We start from the raw sequence: 7,647 nt of genomic DNA on the forward strand, positions 1-7,647 counted from the left end.
CTAGACACGGACTTTATCTTACGCTGCGTGGTGTGGAAGGAAGCATGAAAGTTACACACATTCTATCAGGCAGCACTAGCGTGGCGCAGCGTGTCCCGTAGGCGAGAAGTCCAGTGTCCGACTGAAATATTGAAGCTCGCCCGCGGCCCTGAACTTGACCGCATGGCAACAAACTTCCCCTCCCCCTGTCCCATTCCTGCTCCCATCCCTTCCCCCGCCCGCCTCTACCTTCCTTCCGGCCCAGCTCTTCCAGGAACGTGTTTGGCCTCTCCTGGAATTAACGATCTCGCACACAACACTCCGCGCCACCCGAGGCAGTCACGGCGGAGTATCGTGACAGCCTCCCTTTCTTTGACTTTGCGGTTTGGCTTTGGAGAAATGTGGATGCCATGTATTCCTGCTTCGTTTACTATTACTGCTAGCATCAATATAAGTATTACGCAATAGTAACATTACTGCTGGTGAATCAATAAGCATGTACTGTTCATGCTTGCTGGCCATTACTGGAATACTGTAGATATATCCGCATGCCAGTTTCTTGTTTATCCATCAGGATTCTTCACTCGGTAAATTCTTGTAAATGCTGTAGTGTTTTCTGGATACGGCAACGACTACGGGCGCTTGTGTTACGTTACAGGCAGTAGTTATGTAATGAACACACAGGTTACTCGGCTCCTCGTCTTTCCTAAAGACGCCCACAAAAATCTTGCTTGGGTACAGTAAACCGGTGACGCTAATGTCACGGCCAAGCCAGTGAGGAATTATGCACCATAGTACCGAAACAAGGCGCACTTAGGTCCACAGGTTCCTCCTACGACTACACTATCTTGTAAACTGACGAATGGAGTGCCTGTAGCTTTTAGACGAGGTGTGTCGCGGCGCGTGGACAGCTTCTGGTAGCAGGGGCTTCCCGTATTGGTTGATCCTCCCGTACGCAGAAGCGGGAAGCCAACCTCGGGCAGTGGCCAATGGGTCTCGGGCGTCAATTCTAGGAACTGTGTACGCCTCCGTCTGTGTGTGTGTGTGTGTAAGCGAGCTCACGGCACTTTCTCACGTGGCGGGGTGTGCTGCTCAGTGCTTGGTGCTAATAGGACTAAGGTCTCAATGTGCTACTGAGTGGTTTCTTTCGTGGAGCGACAGATACAACCTTTGCTTTTTTTGTACACTAAAGCACTTGTTATCCACGACCTGTATTTTATCCACCATTCAAGCCAGTTGTAGGTTATCGTATCCCCTCTCACTTTCTCTTTCCTGTGACCGTTCATAATACAATGCGCTAAGGTGATCAAGCAAATAGTATTACCTTGTACATGGGATTTAAAAGCATCATGTGTACTGAATATGATTTTATGTACCATCTTTTCCAGTGTATGGCGAATGGGAAGAACAACATAGCTATACTCTATCTCTCTCTCTCTCTCTCTCTCTCTCTCTCTCTCTCTCTCTCTCTCTCTCTCTCTCTCTCTCTCTCTCTTCTTTCACATTCAAGAACGACAGTGGGTCAATATTGAGTTACTGTTACTGCTTGTTTGTGTAACGCACTACTTAACGAAAATCTCAAGCTGTATTGGTTCATTACTTCCTCTTCTCTCTCTCTCTCTCTCTCTCTCTCTCTCTCTCTCTCTCTCTCTCTCTCTCTCCGCGTCCTCCTATGAAAGTACTAAGAACAGGTGAGAGTCGATATGAACTTACTGGTACCGCTTGTTTGTGTGTTGTAATTCTCAGCAAAAATCTCTTATACTGTACTGGTTCTTCAAGCATTTCCTCATAAGATATCCAGTTTGACAACCTGCTCTCTCTCTCTCTCTCTCTCTCTCTCTCTCTCTCTCTCATGTACCAAGAACGATAAATAACGGGTGTGTCGATGTTCAGTTATTACTTCTTACGAGTATCTGAGTAATGTAATTCTTAGCAAAAGTCTCCTCAATTGTACTCGCTCCTCCTTTCTTTACACTTGTACGCATAATATCCTCTCCTTCTTCTAAGTAACAGGAGCGAAAACAGTGTAATTTTTGACGAAAGCTTGAACTGTACTTGCTCCTTCTTTCTCTATAGTTTTACGCATAATATCTTATCCTTCTAAGTGCATCAACAACCACAATAGTTACTGACACCTCGCTCTTCGCAGTCTAGCTTAGCCATCCCGGCGAAACTGACACTCGAATCCGCGGGGCTTCTGAAAGCTGGGTGGCTAGAAACGTGTATACATAAATTGTCCCTCACTTCCGGGGAACATGCCAATCATTGAGGAGAGAGAGAGAGAGAGAGAGAGAGAGAGAGAGAGAGAGAGAGAGAGAGAGAGAGAGAGAGAGAGAGAGAGAGAGAGAGAGAGAGAGAGAGAGATGGAAAAGCAATCTCATTCATTTTGTGGTCATGAGTTTCGTCCGGATGGAGGCAGTGCACTATGGTCCTTATTATTTGTTCCCCCTCGCCCTCCTGCCTCCTCCTGCTTCCTTCTCCTGCCTCCCCTTGTCCCTGTCCTAGCTTTAGTGTTTACGAGGGCGACTCAGGTCACGTTATGAGGTGCGTGTTGATGCCTAGAGTAAACTTCCGGTTGTTATGGGGGCAAGGGGGTGACAGGGGGCATGTTTCCAGGTTTTAAGGAACGGGGAGGGTAGCTGGAAGAGAGAGAGAGAGAGAGAGAGAGAGAGAGAGAGAGAGAGAGAGAGAGAGAGAGAGAGAGAGAGAGAGAGAGAGAGAGAGAGAGAGAGAGACTACATTACATAAAGCTTCATAATACACTTAAAAATTCCCCTGATTCCCGCTATACTACACCACAAAGGCGGGTTGAAGGAGGACACGGCAAAGTAACACCGTGGACCACACTGACAGTAGCGCTGAAATATGCAAGTGAAGGCCGCTAATCGATACTGAGCTTGACTTGTGCTGATGGCAAAGCAGGACTCTCCAGCTGGTGAGCATAAAGGTCGTTTTGGCGCGCTCACTCCTCTGGTAGAACCTTGGCTAACCTTTCACTGATAATCAAATGGGTGTGAGCTTTCTATCTTTCTGTATGTGTGTGTGTGTCTATCTATCTATCTATTTACTTACCTATTTATCTACCTGCCTACTTAATTATCTTTCCACGTAACCATCTATCTATTTACCTACCTACCTACCTTCCTACCTTCTTAAACGTCTATCTATCTATCTATCTATCTATCTATCTATCTATCAATCTAATAGACCGACTTATCCTAAGCAAAGAACAATAACTGAGACGCATACAGAATCCCAAGCTTTCTCTCGCGTCTCACAGTACAGTAATTATGGAAGCAAACGAGCAATGAATTGTGTATTGAACTGATACAGCTAACGGTGAACACACTCGTATACCAAGCTGCCAGCACGCTATCAACACAACATGAAAGTCTTGGTGTGAATAATTAACACAAGTAAACACTCCTTCATCAATGCTATACAGGTGTTGTTGTCGTGAGGAATGTTCACAGCACTATTAAAATTAGAAGGGAAATGTTTTCGTCCTTCAGTAATGCAAGATGTTATAAATGTCTTTACAATACGTGTTTTGTAATTAGCTTGTTTTGATTTGCATCATTTCTCGTAGATTTATTGAGTCATTGTATGTATTACTTTCTAAGTCCTAAAGGTGTGAATACGAGCATTTCCAGTCGGTTATCTACGTATGTATAAGAAATAAAAATGAAAAGTAATGTAAATTATAGTAAAAAAAAAAATTCCAAACGTTCACAGGTCTAAGTTCTATTGATTCCTGTTTCGGGCGAATTTGTTCAAGTCGAAAGGCGTGAATAGGAACATTTCCAGTCAGTTATCTATGTAAGAATGAATACTACTATAAATAATAATATAAAAACAAAATTTCCACAGCCTTAAATTCTTTCGATTCCTGATTGGGACGATTTTGTTGTGATAATCTAAGCTATATATAGGTCGTGGCAATTACTTATCCACACACCGCAGTTCTGCGCACACCTGACCTGGCTTACGTTGCACACTTGCTGAAGATAGAGGACAGATATAAAACTTATCGTCTATCATCTGTGCTCTTCTGTTGGTGAACGCCAAACTGCATGTAGATGCTTTGTGTTGAGAGAGGATAGAGGGTGGGCTATTATCTATGGTCCCAGACTGTCACGTTTAAGTCCACTTGCTTTTTCGAGGTTTCTTTGTTCTTGTGTTGTAATACGTCTGACTGACCGACGGTTGATTTGGTGAGGGAAACACTTCTGGTCTGATAAGATATTGAAATGTTATCCTTGACACACACACACACACACACACACACACACACACACACACACACACACACACACACACACACACACACACACACAAACACACACACATACACACACACACACACTTCATGACGACAAGGCACTGTTCTCTCTCTCTTTCACATTGCATCCAACACGATACTTCACTTCCTCACTCTAGGTTCGCTCAACATCGCCTTTCCTACACTCTTATTTTCTTTCAAACACTCCATTTCTCCACTTCACTGACGCATTATAACCCTAGTCAAGTATCAGTCTTTTATCCATATTCAGTCCTGTGTGGTCACTGAATTTTACACTAACACGGGTGGAGTGTTTCTATGTATTGATAACCACAGAGTGTGCTGTCCATCCATTGGTCAGTGTCAATGAACCTGTGTGTGGCCTTCAACTTGACTCACACAACCTGCTGGCACGAAAGAGTACACATCACTCAGGCGCTTCACGTTAAAACAGTCCATACACCTCCCTCTCATCACCACCGAAATATTAAACACGTCCAGGAACTCAACACCTCGAGATTTCCTGGCAAGATTTCCTAGTATGATCTGTGAAGCATTCTTTCTCTTCTCTCATTTAACTCCCAGTCTTGTCAACACCACGGAGCACTGAGGCAAGAGTATCCATGCAATACCATACTGCACACACGCACACAAATCACTGTTTCTTTAGTTTACAGGGAAATAGTCAGGAGAAGGTGGGAGTGCTAGCGCGGGAGGAGGGAACTTGCGGGTGGAATGTGTGGGTGAGAGCGCGCGCAGCACCCAGCAACCCTACTCGGTCCCAGCAGAAGCCCCCCTGACGCTCTCCCCCCACCTAATGTTACCACTTCCCGCGCTGCAGCCACATCCATGCACTAGCAAGGCTGCCACTACTACCACACTGCCCCACTGTATCTACCGCTGTCACTCTCAACACTGTTATCACCGCCTCTACGCCTTCAATTAACTCTGCCAACCTGCTCTAGCTCGTAATAACGTAGATACAGACACGAACCTCAGTCTTTGTGTCTTGAGTTAGATTATGCTCAGTAATTGTGATGCATTGATCCAAATAGTCCAGTTTACTTCTTATCACAGCCAGCTCCTCAGCTCAGCACCTCTATACTGCCCAGTTCCCGCCGCGGCCGCCTCGCAAGAACTAAAATAGGAGTAGGTTCAAAATTAATAATCCTCTACCTAGCATTTCCTTTCCCGTCCCACTGGGTAGATTTGTATTCCCTTGTGACCCCACGAGAGGCCGCCAGGTGTGAGGCGGCTCCTGTGAGTGGGAGTGTCCGAGATTTAAGAGGCACAGGTCAGGTGAGTTCAGGCAGGTGAGTCATCGGCTTTATACGCCCGCCAGGCTGAGCTGCCAACGCCAAACGTGAAATGTTTTGTTTGCTTGGAAAAAAAAAATACATCAAGCGCTAGGTTTCTTGTGCTCTAGTTGTCATCACGAGGAGAAGTAACACGACTATCAATACCACCTGCTAATGATGCTGATAAGATACTGATAATACGAGAAATAATAATAATGTAGATGTCTCCCTTCGCCTCGCCAGCACAGAAAACGAAGGCTCGCTTCAAGAAGGAAGCGTCATTTTAGAGGGTAGCTGCTAAATATCTCTGATTCTCCCCCAACTGATCTGCTTAATTGTCCGTTTTACCGGAGAGTGAAGGGAATTATCGTGGAACCAGCCAATTAACACCACATGGAAGTTTCCGATAACACAACAGATAAGGAAATACACGCTTTTTCTTAAGACTACGACTAGAAAATGAAGTTTAAGAGAGGAAAAAAAAAATTGTAGCCTAAACGTATAATGCCTCGGTGATTACGTTCAGAAGGGCTCGCATCCCCTCTCTCTCTCTCTCTCTCTCTCTCTCTCTCTCTCTCTCTCTCTCTCTCTCTCTTTGACGTCATATGGAAGCCTCAGAATCACGCCCTGCTGTAGATAACAAGTCTTAGAGTCCTCAGAGTGGAGATAACAGACGGGAAACTAAGATAACAGCGATAACAGGTGTTGGAGGAGGGGGTCTTAAAGAGCAACTCTCTCTCTCTCTCTCTCTCTCTCTCTCTCTCTCTCTCTCTCTCTCTCTCTCTCTCTCTCTCTCTCTCTCTCTCTCCCGGCCAGCGTGTTGCATCAGGTTGAGACACACACACACACACACACACACACACACACACACACACACACACACACAGAGAGAGAGAGAGAGAGAGAGAGAGATAGAGAGAGAGAGAGAGAGAGAGAGAGAGAGAGAGAGCATCTCCCTTTGCGATCTACCTTATTATAGTAATCTATGCAATCTCTCTCTCTCTCTCTCTCTCTCTCCTCTCTCTCTCTCTCTCTCTCTCTCTCTCTCTCTCTCTCTCTCTCTCTCTCTCTCTCTCTCTAACAAAACACTGTTCTATAAGCGTGATTTGCATACAATATAACATAAATACGTATTATGCAGTGTAAACAAATCGTGTGTGGTGTGTAAAAGCTACGTACTTAAGAAAGATAGTCTGCGTACGATAATGAGTTGGTATGAGTCAGAGGGCAGCGCGGCGTACTGTGCTTGCCTTGCTAACCTCAAAAAGGACACCGAAGGCTGCTTATACCACTTTCTGAACGAGTTTAGCTATATTGCATTGAACGATCCATGGAATTTAGCCTATGCGTTTCGTAACTCCCAGCAACACATGCGCAACTTAACTTATTCGTTTTAACATTCTTTATCACTTGGAATAAAAATAAAATGTTTTATCACTATAGATTATTGATAGTGCAATGCTTGACTGTATTGCAAAGATCGATCCAGGGAATTTAGTGTATGCGCTTTGTAACGGCAAACCATGAATGTGCAAGTGGTGTTACCTTATTAGTTTTAGCATTATGTATTGCTTAGAATAAAATTAATGTTGTTTTGTTATCATTCATAGTATATGAATAGTGTAAAACACTCTATAGGGCTGAGCCATTAGCTAATAAACATCTGTCTGTCAGGGAGTTTCGTCTGGACACGCAGTAACTGTTAGTTTACGTAACTTAACTATGTAGACTCTGTAATTCACATTGTGTATATAATAATAGATAAAAACAGCAATAAAAATTTACTTACCTATTTATTTATTTAGTTTCTTACTGGAGTCTGATCTAAATCTCCGCACTTTAAGTCTACGATTCCGTGACTGTGTGACTTAAACGAGTGGTAATTAACTTTAGTGTTCTTACATAACTCCAGTCTGTCTTTCGTAACTCCCCGCCGCACCCACTGAGTCTGACGTAAACCTTCGTACTTTAAGTCTACAATTCCGTGACTGCGTGACTGAAATGAGCAATTGAATTAACTTTAGTATTCTTTCACAACTTCCAGCCAATGTCTTCTTCCTTCATTACTTTCAGCCGCGCTAACTCTAC

At 44.2% G+C, this 7,647-nt stretch overlaps 1 protein-coding gene across 9 annotated transcripts in view; it reads right to left on the reverse strand.

The window, feature by feature from the left end:
* Positions 1-7,647, reverse strand: part of LOC135109326 (mitogen-activated protein kinase kinase kinase 13-B-like) — a 64,095-nt gene that overhangs the window by 14,744 nt on the left and 41,704 nt on the right. The window contains exon 1 of one of the 9 annotated variants that reach the window (XM_064020686.1): positions 7,349-7,647. This exon is cut by the window's right edge and continues 455 nt beyond it. The exons of 6 other annotated variants lie outside the window; for them this stretch is intronic. The gene's annotated coding sequence lies outside the window, so the exon portion shown is untranslated. Of the gene's footprint in view, positions 1-777; positions 1,434-4,936; positions 5,723-7,348 lie in introns of those variants that run through there. 2 more of the 9 variants (XM_064020685.1, XM_064020684.1) reach the window with 2 other exon arrangements.

Source organism: Scylla paramamosain, chromosome 18 (assembly GCF_035594125.1).
Source record: "Scylla paramamosain isolate STU-SP2022 chromosome 18, ASM3559412v1, whole genome shotgun sequence".
NCBI lineage: Eukaryota > Metazoa > Arthropoda > Malacostraca > Decapoda > Portunidae > Scylla > Scylla paramamosain.